Source organism: Saccopteryx leptura, chromosome 2 (genome assembly GCF_036850995.1).
Source record: "Saccopteryx leptura isolate mSacLep1 chromosome 2, mSacLep1_pri_phased_curated, whole genome shotgun sequence".
NCBI lineage: Eukaryota > Metazoa > Chordata > Mammalia > Chiroptera > Emballonuridae > Saccopteryx > Saccopteryx leptura.
The window spans coordinates 46,743,090-46,757,597 of record NC_089504.1 but is presented as its reverse complement, the minus strand read 5'-3'; positions in this window follow the sequence as shown (position 1 = coordinate 46,757,597).

The window sequence follows — 14,508 nt, the reverse complement described above, 5'->3', positions numbered from 1 at the left end:
CCAGCCCTGGTAAAGGACTCCCAGCACAGCCTCTCCTTCCTCTGTCATCCCTTTCAATCAATCAATCAAATCAATATTGATCCAGCACCTATTTGTCTCTCTCCACAGCTGAGTGCCAAGGAGAATTGTCCTTCCCGTTCAAAATCCCTTTCGTTGTGTGTCCCACTTTTTTGTTCTTCATTTTATTTCCATCAGCTTCAGGCTCAGAAAATTAGTATTTCTCTCCAGACTAACATTTACATGTAATACCTGTTTCTCTTCTGCTAGCGCGGGGAGCCGGAGCACAGTAATAATAACATGATCCGCCACAGAATAATGGAAGGAGCTGGCGCTGGAGCTTTCGGGTTTTCGTCCTCACCCTCTCCTTCCTGAAGGGGACAGAGTTCAGAGAAATGGCCAAAGCTGCGGAAAATAAGAGCTGCAGGGAAAGGTGCGTGTGCGGAAGGGGAATGAATCCATAGAAATGGGTCCTACCCCCACTTGTAGCCGTGACTCCATGTCTGACCTTGGTTGGGCTGCTCAAACTCCTTAGGGCCTCAGGGGTTTTTAGTGTAAAATATTAGGGGTTGGACTTGGGTCACCGACTGGCTCTGTCTGTGGTCCTGGTTGCCCCCAAAATTCTAATTGGATTTTTCATCATTTGGTTTCATTTCTGGACATTTACAATTCTCTGAGTAATGGGTAACATTCACGGACCAATTACTTTCCCAAGCTCATCAAAATTTAATTTGCTGTGAGCAGTGACACACAGCCTGAGTTTGCCTGCGAAGTGGGCTAAGCCACACCAGTGATTTAAGCAAGGATCCCTGTCGACAAAATTTACCATCAGGGATGTCTAATGAAATTTTTGCTCATGTAAACATATAGCTTTCACATCTACCGGAACTGGAGCGGATGAGCTTCCCGGGATCGAATGTGCTAGACGTAGACAATACGCCCCTTTCACATAATGAGCTCAGGAAATTCTGCTGTGAAATGAAGGGTCTTGGAGTTATTAAAATGCTTCATAAATGAGAACTCTATCTCTTTCAGGACTTCACAATGCTATTTGCATGTTTGAAACATCTGACCCGGGGAGGCTGCATTTATTCTATGAAGATTTTAAAAATACTTTGACCTCCACATTTCCATTTAAATACTGATACCTGCACATTTTTCACTCTCAGTCGACTATAAGGTTTGGGTGAGGAGGGCATTCTGACATAAAATTAATGCAATCTTAGGAGACAGGAAATATTATTAGAACTCAGAAGTTACTGATATAATCATCGTTAAATTGCTGGATCAAAAGTATTTTCTTCTTCCTGTCACTGGTTTTGAAATCATACTCTATATTTGTACTGTCCAACGTGGTAGCCACTAGTCACGTGTGATTAGTGAGCACCTGCAAGAAGCTAGTCCAGACAGCAATGTGCCACAAATGTAAAATACACAATGGACTGCAAAGATTCATATGAAGAATGTAAAATATCTCATTAATCATTTTTATATAGCTTACTTGCTGAAATGAAATCGTTTGAACATCTTGAGTTAAATAAAATAGGTTATTAGAAGTAATTTTACTTGCATCTTTCTAGTTTTCTTAAGGCTTTAAGAAAATTTTAATTACATCGGCTGCTCAATTATTTCTATTGGGCAATTCCACTCTAAGTGTCTAATAGCTCTGTATCATGCTATATAGCACAATGTTCAGTCTGCAAATCATTGTTAAGCGTTTACAAAGTGGCATGCTCTGTGCTTGATGAAAAAAATTTGAAAATGAACATAGTTCTTGTTTTTAAGGATCTAACATTTTAGGAAAGGAAGGAGCCACATAAAGAAAGAATTGGAATCTATATGATATACTCACCACTTTCCAATCACAGTCCTGACTTTAGCTTAGGAGACATATCAAAAAAGCACATTCAGTCTCCTTGCAGCTCTGTCACCCTTACAATTAAATCCCAGGCCTTATTTTTATTTGTATGTCCTGGGGTGGATCCAGATTTTGTGGAGCCATGGAAGCCATAGGCTTTACTTTAAAAAAAAAAAAAAAAGACAATGATGAAATTAGGTAAATATTATAATTGAAGACAAGAAAGGTAGGAAAACGACAGATTATGCAGTGGCCTGCATGCCAGTCAAGGGTACAAATGATTCACCTGAGCTGTGGTGGCGCAGTAGATAAAGCATCAACCTGGAGTGCTGAGGTCGCCAATTTGAAACTTGCCTGGTCATGGCACATACAAGAAGCAACTACTACGAGTTGATGCTTCCCACTCCTCCCCCATCCTTTCTCTCTCTCCTCTTTCTAAAATCAATTTAAAAAAATAAAGTATGATTATTTTATCCTGGATTATAGGAATCAGGAACCAATAAAAGATTTAGAGTGATATGATCAGAATTATCAATTTTGGAAAGACCACAGGAAACAGTGGAGGGACTGGATCAGGCATATTTCTGATTCAAAATATGTACGTACTTCTCCACTTCTGATGTGAGTAGTCATATCAGAGTATCCCAGCACAATCCCATGTGCCCAGATTACAGAGTCCCCTTTCCCCTAAAATTTCCAACAGGTTCTCCGGGTTGATTGGTGTTCACAGAGCCAGTCATACCTCAGACCTCCTCGCTAACTCTAGACCTCAGAGCCTGCCTTCCAGCACCCATCGGGAGCTGTTGCTTCTGAATGACCTTCACATCACCAACCTAGACACCTGGTGTAGCAGCTCACACTGGGAAACCCAGAAGGTTTCATATACAACAAAGATATTGCATCTGAAGAAATGTGGTTGTCACAAGGGCCTGCAAAATGCAGGGATGACAATACTCCACCTGCTGCAACCTCAGCCAGTGGTACCCCAGACTCACCCTGGCCCACTCACACCCTGGGGACACCAGCCAGACTCTCTCAAACAGCTAGCCTCCAAATCCCAACCTTCCACCTCTAGGACTTTCTCAGAGAAGAACTGGGCCTACAGCCTCACAAACAAAAATCATCATTTTCTCTTGATGACTGAACTTGGAATGGGGGCCATCCCTTCAGGCTTATCTCTTTATACATTCTGAGTGTCTTCATCTCAGCATCTAATGGGCCTTAGTCAGGGTCACCTCAGTTTACAACCATCTGGCAAACCATCTCCTTAAACTTAATTATGTATTTTTGCGGACTTGTGCTACTTAGGCTCATTGATTGGCTTACCCATTTCCATAAAAACTTCTATCTCCACCTACCAATAGGCTCACCAGCAGAAGTAAATAAACTTTCAACTTTCCAAACACACAGCTACAGTGGTCATCATAGGAAGGATGTGGAACTTAATGAATGTGCACTTAAACTGCTCTCTTTGTGAATCCTTGTTATAGACCTCCCTCTAGGATGGCATATTCCTGTGACTCCTTTGGGCCCTGAAGGAGGATCTGATAACACTCTAGCACTCAGCCTGGCATCCTGATGGCATTGTCTGCCTTTTGCCTCATGCCAAGAAAGTGAAACTCCTTTTAATGCAGAGGGTTCAAGAGCAGGTGTAGTGGGGAAGGGGGGTGGGAGGGGACAACTGCACAGAGTTATATCCCAACTTTCAGAGAACAGTATTTGCCTTCATTGAGGCCAAAAGCTAATTCGTGAACATATGCAAGAAGGTTGAGGTCCATACTTGGTAACTGTGGCCAGCGTGTTCACCTAAATGCAAACCTTAAAATATCTGACAGAATTGCACCTCCTAAAATTTATATGTTGAAGCCATTACCCCCAATGTGACTATATTTAGAGGTAGGGCCTTTAAAGAGGTAATTATGGTTAAATGGGGTCATAAAGGTGGGATCCTCATCCTAAAGGACAGATGTCTTTATAAGAAGAGGAAGAGACATCAGGGATGTGTGTGTAGAGAGGAAAGGTCATGTGAGGACACATCAAGACAGTGGCCATCTACCAGCCAAGGGGTGGGGGGCTCAGGAGAAACTATTGTTGCCAACACCTTGATCTTGGAATTTCAGCTTCCAGCACTGTGAGAAAATTCATTTCTGTTGTTTAAGCCACCCATTCTGTGGATTTTTGTTATGGTTTTTTGTTATGGCATAAACTAATACACAGGGTATTTGAACAGAAGAAAAAAATAACTGAAACTAACTCAGCCTGTTTTCCAACCGAAGAAAGAAATTAATTTCCTTTTTTTCCAGAGAAATTGTGATTTCATGAGGAGGTGATGGGATGAGCACATAGTGGAGGAATTTATAAATGCTTTTTACCTGCCAGGAGCTACTCTAAATGCCATGTTTATACTGACCCATTCGACCCTATGAGATGGGAGGTAAATGTTACTACCCCCATGCTGTTGATGAGGAGAGGGAGGCTCAAATGTCCAACATCAGTGTAAGGTATAAAAATATAAAATCACTGATCTGCAGCAGGAAATGTGAGATGGGAAGCCCAAAAAAGAAGTGAAATTCATGCCAGAAGCCTTGCTTCTTCTTGACCTTTGACTCTTCGTGGTAGAAAGCTCTTTCACAGTGGTAGGTGTAACCATTTCTCAATATTTGTATTATGTGAGCAATAAGAAGGAAAATTAGTTTCCTAGAAAGCACCACACCCCCCCAAAAAAGACAGAGATTTTCTGAACAAACCCAATGTAACCCATCTTTCACCCTTATGAACTCAAATCACATCTTTGTCTGACTTTCTATGATCTCTAATCCCTAATCTTATTTGTTTGATTCAAACTGAAATTCTTTCACTGGTAATCACCCAAAAGTGCTTGAAGAAATTATAGGTAGTCTACATTTCAGTGTTTATATTATGTGTGTCTTGAATGCTTTTTCATACAGTGCTGTTTTCAAAAATAAAAATGCCACATAATTGTGTTACTTTAGTTTTATAATCCATTATCAGTTTTTTATATCCAATCTCACTGACTGGTGGTTAAACAACAGAGAGGTTATTCTTTCTACACATATAAACTCAAAAGTTAGATCCTACATTTTTCTAACTCTGAGGATTCTAAAAGACATTCCTTCAAGGATCAAACTTTAAAGTAAATATACTACCTCTAGCACCCTGAAAGCAAAAGCAACACACTTATGCCACATGAGGATGAGAAACATGTGCTGTCACACACACTTGAACTCTAGAGTTTAGACCCATGTTATATAGATTAAATGAATTTTGTCTTATTTTAGGTTTGCCATGTAAGTTTTTGTGTTTGTTTCCAATGTACATTATACTCTTTCTAACTTACCCATAAGTTTTGCTTCCAAAAACCCCTCTCCAAAAATTAGACAGATGAAAGCTAAAAGTAAAATTTCTAACTTGAAGAAAGATGAACAAAGGAAATGACTACAGAACACGGATGAGTGAAAGGAACTGTGCAGATTGACAGGGTGTGAGCAAGGAATGGTCATCACTAAGAAGAGCTGGAATGGCTGGCTACCAAGAGGCCTCAGCAGAAGGCATCCCAATGCAAAACTGAGTCTTCAGTTGTAAAGGCTAGAAACAGGACTCTGAATATTCCAGGCAGACATTAGTTTCTCAAAAACAAAAGAGTGTAATTCAAATTCATAAGAGACTAATGGAACAGCCAGAATATTACTCAATGTATGCTTCCCTGTGGTGAAATCTACATGGGAACCCAAATTCTGATCAGGAGATTGCTTAGAGGGCCTGAAGTTGAGCTGGATGAGGAAGTTGAAAATTTTGCATGTGTTCTGATATCAGAAGTCCCTGAGACCTCTGTTAGGTAGGAGCCCCTGAGACCTCTCTTAGGTAGTATCAAATCCACATGGACAAAATTTTCTCCCAATTTTGTAGTTTTCCCAGCAGCAACTTAAAGAACATTAATATAGCTAAACATGAGGACACCACAAAAAGCATCTCCTAACTTGCAGCATTCATGGAGCCAGATATCACATAACACAATCTTGTTGAATAGAAAAAAATTTTCTTTAGATATTTATGAGTTATTGTTTCTTTACAGTTTGGTTTACCACAATATGATTTCTTTCTTAAGAAAAATAATCAGAGCCCTGGCCAGTGGCTTGGTGGACAGAGCATCAGCCTAGTGTATGGACATCCTGGATTTGAGTCCCAGTCAGGGCACTCAGGAGAAGTGACTATCTGCTTCTCCTCCTTCCCTCTCCCCCTTCTCTCCCTCTTCCCCTCCTGCAGCCAGTGACTTAATTGGGTTGAGCATGGCCCCAGCCACTGAGGATAGCTCTGTTGGAGCACATCAGCCTCAGGCACTAAAAATAGCTTGATATTTGACCATCAGCCCCAGATGGGGTTGCCAGGTAAATCCCAGTCAGGGTGCATGTGGGAGTCTGCCTCACTATCTTTCCTCCTTTCAGTGAAAAAAAAAAGTAAAGAAAAACAATTGCTTTAGTTCTATCTACTTTTCTAAAGAAATTACTAACCACCCATCATGCCCCAAACAAAAAAAATATATAATAATACACATCAAACAAACAGTATAGAATGTCTTATAAAAATCCATTAATATTCTTAAAAGAATTACAGATTTAGTCCACTGTGCACAATCCCTATTTTATATTTCTTTTATTCTACATGTTAAATAGCGTGTCAAAACTAAAGTGAAAACTACTATTGAAGAATACAAAACTATGTGTTCTTCTCTGTACGATGATTTCTCCCTCAGTTTCAAAAGATCAAGATATATTGAGAATTAGAACAAAATACTTATATGTAAGAGTACTACATAAGAGATAGCACAATGGAGTAGAGAGAATGAAGACGTTCAATCACAGGTACCTGGGCTGGAATTCAGGGCCCCCACTAATGTGCTGCTACATTCACTGGTGGGATTCAAATAATTTAACAACTGGTTCTCTGCCCTAATGACTGTTTTAAATATAAAAATATATATATACCAAAAGGTAGTTTATTATTTAATACTATATTTTGTTATAAGAAAGAGTTTTAAAATATTAATGAAAAAATATTAAGTAATACCCAACAAAAAACATTAAAACTGCTATTTAAGATATTTTCAATGATAGCTTGTCAACCCCTGGTTGTTTAGCACTTTTTCTCTTTAGTTTATACATTTGTTTACTGAAGTAACAAACACAAAGGAATTAAAATGAAGTATTTCATCAAAGGTATAATGAGTTTTAGGAAATGAATAAATAAATATTACAAGCATAGTTCTGTCAAATTTTTTTCACCTAGGGATGGAATAAACATTACTATGGGTGTTTAGAATGTGCTGTTGTACAGATAAACATTAAAAAAGAGTAAGGAATGTGAATTTGTGATTTCCACATTGGGCAACTGCCCAGACGCCCACCTTAGAGAGAACCCTGATTACAAGTGCCATTTTAACAACCAGTTTGTCAAACTCAACAAAAAATTAGGTATCAGTTTTGCTGAACCATTGCAAACCTGCTGAATCTCACCACTGCTTACATTGTTACATTTTAAAAATGGAGTTGATAATATCTGAGGTATAAGGTAATTTTCTGAGTTAGTAATATAATGTTTAATGATAGGGATGCTCTCTGAGAAATGTGTCATGAGGTGATTTTGTCATGGGAACATCATGGAGTAGTATACTTACCATATTTCCCCATGTATAAGACACCCCCATGTATAGGCTGCATCTTAATTTTGGGGCCCAAAATTTTTTTTAAATGTATTACATAAAGTTATTGAACTCAAGTTTTATTCATCATAAAATTCATACAATTCAGCTGTGCAAAAAAGCGAGATATGCAAGTTTAAAAATCTACACCACTGTATAAGATGCACCCAGTTATTAGACCACAAAATTTTCAGAAAAAATACATCTTAGACATAGGGAAATACAGTATACAAAGCTGGATAGTATAACCTACTACATTCTTAGACTATATGCTCTATGCTCCTAGTCTACAACCTGTACAGCATATTATAGTATTGAATACTGGAGCAATTACAACACAAGGGTAAGTATTTGTGCATCTAAACATACCTAACCACAGAAAAGGTACAGTAAATTTATGGTGTAAAGATGAAAAACGGTACACCTGTATAATGCATGTACCATGAATGGAGCCTGCAGGACTGGAAGTTGCTCTGGGTGAGCCAGAGAGTGGGTGGTGAGTGTGTGTGGAGACCCAGGACATCACTGTACACTACTGTCAACTTCATAAACACTATACCCTTAGGCTACACTAAATTTATATAAAAACTTTTTCTTGCTTCAATAATAAGTTAGCCTTCACTTACTGTAACATTTCTTACTTCATAAACTTAAATTTTAAAACTTTTAAAATTTTTGTAATAATACTTAGCTCTAATCACACATTGTACAGCTATACAAAAGTCTTTTATGTCATTATTTTACAAGTTTTTTCTATTTAAAAATGTGTTTTTACTTTTTAAACTAAGATCCAAACACACACACATGTCAGGATCACCAATATCACTGCCTCCACCTCCACATCCTGTCCCACTAGGAGGCTTTCAGGGGCAATAACATGCATGGAGCCTTCATCTCCTCTGCTAACAAGGTCTTCTTCTGGAACACGCCCTGAAGGACCTGCCTGAGGCTCTTCTGCAGGAGGTGTCCCTCCTTTCAGAAATATGCCCCTGGTAATTTGATTTTTTGTGGGTTTTTTTTCATAGATTGCTTGTAAGTAGATAATGCACCATAAACATTACTCTCTATTTATAAAAAATACTTAGTGTTGGGGTTCATGTTTTCAATTTTATTTTTGAGAGAGAGAGACAGGAAGGGAGAGAGATGAGAAGCATCAACTCATAGTTGTGTCACTTTAGCTGTTCATTGATTGCTTCTCATACGTGCCTTGATGGAGAGGCTCAAGCCAAGCTAGTGACCCCTTGCTTAAGCCAGCAACCTTCAGCTCAAGCCAGCGACCTTGGGATCATGTCAATGACCCCACACTAAAGCCAGTGTCCTCAGGGTCTCAACCCTGGGACCTCAGCATCCCAGACTGATGCTCTATTCATTGTGTCACCACTGGTCAAGCTGTTTTCAAATTTTTTAATGAGCTTATTGAGATCTTCAAAAGTTTCTGCTAAACCCTCAGTATAAATTTTTGGGGGAGGGAGGCAGGTCCTTCTTTCCTTTCTCTTGCAGTTTTCTTTTCTCTTGCCTCTTCTTTAGATATGCATTCCTATTACAGTTCCAACAACTTTCAGTAGTCAATATCTCAGGAAGCATCTCTAGAATCACTTCAATGTCATCCTTATGGACACATAAGTTAAAGTTAATTACTCTCCCAACAACAGCATTTTTTATTTTTGCAAGCTCCTCCTTCATCCTTGGCAAACCCTTTGTAATTATAGATAAAGCTCTTGAGTATCTTCTTCCAGATGCCATTTATATACTCCTTGGTTACATGACCCCAAACCCAAGTAACATCTTGATGCAGTCATAGATGTAATCTTTGCAGAATTGCATCAGTGTCTTTTCAGTGTCTTCCTCAGTTGCAGCAACAGCCTGGGCAAAAGTTGTCCTCAGGCAGTTAAAAACTGCTCTAATTTCTTGACCTAATGGTTGGAGCAAAGAGGTAGTATAAGAGGTGGTACTTTGAGGGAGAAACACCACTTTGATATTGGATTAAAGATCATCAATCAAAGGAGAATATTCAGGAACATTGTCAACAATAAACAAAATCTTGATAGGTATATTGTTCTCCAAACGATACTTCTCCATGTCATTGGCATAGCAATTTAGCAGGGCATTTTGGAAGAGAAGCTGGGTGATCCATGACTCCTTATTGTTCCTGTAGAATACTGGCAATAGGTGCCAATAAATATTCTTGAACACCCTGGATTCTCACCGTTCAAGATCAGAAAGGGTTCCAATTTGTAGCCTGCAATATTGTCCTCAAGCAAGACTGTTATTCTGTCCTTGATACCAGGCATTGATTTGGCTTCCTTATGGATAAAAGAACTTCAAGCATCTGTTTCCAGAATAGGGAAGTTTTATCCATATTAAATATTTGACTTGGCAAGTAACTCTCCAATCAGCTCATTTAGAGTTTCAAAAAATTATTTAGCTGCCTTCACATCAGTATTCACAGACTCATCATACTTTTGATTATGTAATGAATGATGACTCTTGAATCATTTAAACCACCCAGAGCTAGCAGTCCATTCAGCATTATAATCAGATCCATCCTTTTCTTTCAACATTGCAAAAAATCCTTTTGCTGTGGCCATGATTATCATGGGCTGAGAAAGATATGCTTTTGTATCTGGTCTTCAACCAAGGTCATTAGAAATTTCTCCATGTCTGATACAATATCTTCCTGAATTTCTGTTAGTCTCACTGCCTTCAATGAAGCAGATCCTTTAACAGCTTCTGTCACATCATTCTTATTATTCAAGATTGTAGCTATGGTTGAACGGGACATGCCTGACTGATTTTTCACCTTCACAGTTCTTAATCACTTCTAATTTTGTTTCCAGGTCAATCACTCAATGTGGCCTCCTACTGTCAACACTAGCTGTGGATTTTGTACACTTAGGGGCCACAATGAACAAAAAAACATGAGAATAAATCCAGCACATGAGAAAATGATCAATTAAGAGACATAGTGAACATGAGATGTATGAGGCTGCTGCCAGCCTAGCAGGGCATTTTTCTTCACAACAAACATTTTTTAATAAGTAGGAAGAGTACACCAATAACAATAATTACAAAGTATAATATAGTAAGTACATAAAACAGTAACAGTCATTTATTACCATTATCAAGTATACATGATTGCATGTGCTGTACTTTATGTGACTGGCAGTGCAGTAGGTTTGTTTACACCAGCATCAGCACTACATGTGAGTAATGTGCTGAAGTATGGTATTATGATGGCTAAAACATCACTAGGTGATAAGAAGTTTTTAGCCCTATTATAATCTTATGGGACCACCTTCATATATGTGGTTCATCATTGACCAAAACGTCATTATGCACTGCATGAATGTAAATTAATATACTGCATGCATATGTAGACACTCAATAAACAGTAGCTGTCCTCACTGCTGTCATTTTGTTCTCATTCTTTGAGTATTACTTTTCCCTTCTCCAAAGCAACTCCACATCACTCCAGTCAAATGCCCTTTAACAGAACATCATCCTAATCCTCATCATGCATCTACAGATAACTACTGAGAGTGTCAATATTCTTTACTTTCCCTGAAAAATACTAGTTTCTTTTGCATGGAAATAAGGTGGGTTACAAAGAAAGAACTAATCAGGTGAACTTCTGTTTAATGAAGGAGCTCCATATTGACCTAGGCATGGATGTCAATACTAAAAAGGATATCCTTAAACTAAAGATTATCAATCATATAGGTCAGCTCCATTTTCTAATTTTATTTCTATTCTTTCTATGGTTGCCCTTAAATTTGTGTGTGTGTGTGCGATAGAGACAGAGAGAGGCAGAGAGAGGGACAGATAGAGAGAGACAGAAAGACAGACAGACAGGAAGGGAGAGAGATGAGAAGCATCAATTCTTTGTGGCACCTTAGTTGTTCATTGGTTGCTTTCTCATGTGTGCCTTGGCTGGGGACTACAGTAGACTGATTGACCCCTTGTTCAAGCCAGCGACCTTGGGCTCAAGCTGGTGAGCCTTGCTCAAACCAGATGAGCCCACACTCAAGCCGGGTTTTGAACCTGGGTCCTCCGCGTCCCAGTCCGATGCTCTATCCACTGTATGCCCTTAAATTTTTAACACGTGTTTCTTAGCAAATGCCATTTTTAATCAAAATCTTGTTTGCACCCATACAGGAAAGGACTTTAGCATGGCTTTTACTCAAACAGTTACTTCCGTACATTGGGCTATTGAAAGAAACTGGGGTGCATTTATCAACATGCTTTCCTCTTTCATTTGCCTCCAACTTTGTCCTTTTTCATTCAATTTGTTTCTTACTAAGTTAAATATATCAACAGGTCTTTCATTAGAAAGAATAATAAATAAATAATAAACTCTTAGTCTTTATATATCCACATTTATCTATATTTTGTACCTTTTTTGCAAAAGAGAGAGAGAAGAAGAGAGATAGAGACAGAAACAGAGACAAGAAGGGAAAGAGATGAGAAGCATCAACTCGTAGGTAAGGCACTATAATTGTTCACTGATTACTTCTTATACTTGCCTTGACTGCAGAGCTCTAGCCAAACCACTGACCCTTGCTCAAGCCAGTGGCCCTGGGCTCAAGTCAATGACCATTAGGCTTAAGCCAGCAACCATGGGATCCCACGCTCAAGCTGGTGAGCCTGCGCTCTCAAGCCAGTAACCGTGAGTTTCAAACCTAGGACCTCAGCGTCACAGGTTGACACTCTATCTACTGTGCCACCACCCACCATTAATCAGGTTTGCACTCTTTCTTAATCAACATGTTAGCTGGGAATAAAATACCAGCTTCTTTTCCTGTAGGACTTTAAAAATTTATTTAATTGACATCTGACATATCCTTTTTGTTGTAAAAATTCTATCATAAAATTACCTAGATTAAAAACAACCGGGCTTCTTTTCTCTGGTCATTTTTTATTCTCTAGGTATGGATTTGTTTATCAAATCTTAATGTTGCTTGTTATACAGTGTGTCCGTAAAGTCATGGTGCACTTTTGACCAGTCACAGGAAAGCAACAGAAGAGATAGAAATGTGAAATCTGCACCAAATAAAAGGAAAACCCTTCCAGTTTCTGTAGGATGATATGGTAGCATGTACGCATGCGCAGATGATGATGTAACTGTGTATACAGCGGAGCAGCCCACGGCCATGCCAGTCGAGATGTGGATGGTACAGAGGAAAGTTCAATGTGTTCTGTGGCTCGCTATATTCGAATCTGTGACCAAAGTGCAACATGAATATCGGCACGTTTATAACGAAGCGCCACCACACAGGAATAACATTACTCGTGGGATAAGCAGTTGAAGGAAACTGGCAGTTTGGTGGAGAAATCTCATTCTGGTAGGCCATCAGTCAGTGACGAGTCTGTAGAGGCTATACGGGATAGCTACCTAAGGAGCCCTAAAAAATCTGTGCGTGAGCCCACATCGAACTGCACTGAATAGGTATGAAACTGGAAGAATTTTTCTTTTATTTGGTGCAGATTTCACATTTCTATCGTCTTTTGTTGCTTTCCTGTGACTGGTCAAAAGTGCACCATGACTTTACAGACACACTGTATTTGAGGAACCATGTCTTTTTTCAATTCTAAAAAAATTTTCAGCCATAATTTCTTAAAATATAAATCCTTCCCCATTCTCACTATTCTCTTGTTGGTGCTTTATATTTTTTCCTCCATGCCTTTATTTTTTTTTTAATTTTATTTTTATTGATTTTTAGAGAGAAGAGAGAGAGAAAGAAGGGAGGGGTGGGAATCACCACACATAGTAGTTGCTTCTCTTATGTGCCCATAAGTGGGCGAGCCTGGGGTTTCGAGCTGGCAACCTCAGCATTCCAGGTCCAAGCCCACTGCCTCACCACAGGCCAGGCTTTCCTCCATGCCTTCAGCTCTCTCTTCTATCTTTCCCATTTCCTTATCTTTCTGAACTGCATTCTGGCTGATTCTGTCAGATTTTTACAATTCAGAAAAATCTTTTCTTGAGAGAGCTAACTACTGATTAACCTATTTATTGAGTTTTACATTATTCTAAATCTCAGCATTATACCAAAAACAAACTATAATTTTAATCTAATTCCCCGATTATACCAAAGAGATGAAAATTCATATTCTTATGCAAATGTTCTTTTTTGATAGATGTTCCTGATTCATATTCTGTATAAATAGAATCTTGCCATTTCAGTCTTATCATAGTGACATATTGAACTCTCACAGTAAAAAAGAAACCAGGAAACATTTCTAATGTACATGCAGACATATATTTTTCCAGTTAATTATCTATCCTGTTTTAAAGCATGCTTATTTTAAAAGTGTCAAAATGTACTAATCTGTAGTGCAATTGTTTGGAAAATTTCATGAGCAAGTATATTTCAGTGAGAAAAGGCATTTGATGCCAGTCAAATTCTCTCTCTTTTTTTTTCTGTCACTATAAATGGCTTTCCTATTTTCAACAGTTTTTCAAAATCAAAGTCATATCTAAGCTGACAACTTCTTTGGCAAGTTTCAGCTAGATGTAATTTGAAACAGTCAAGGAAGTAAAGCCTAAACAATAAGGTTTTTAATGGGACTGGTGACAGATCCTTAACTACTGTCATGCTGTGTCAGACACCAGAAGACTTGAGGAAATTTGTTAAATAAATACTTGCAGTTAAGGAATACACCTGCATTTAGAGTGTGTGTACTATGTCATGAAAATATGTTAGATCTGAGAATTCGATGATGTTAAACACTTAACAAAAACATACCTGAAAAATCTCCCCAAGGAATTTCTCTCTTTAACTGTCTGACTATTCTTTAGCTATAGTTAGCATCCAGGTGTCATTAAAAGGTCACAGGGATAAAAAAAAAAATCAAATCTTTTTTCCTTTTAGCCTCAGATTACTTCTATACAAAACAAAGCAGTTTACTTACCGAAGGAGAAAAAAGTTCTAATGTAACC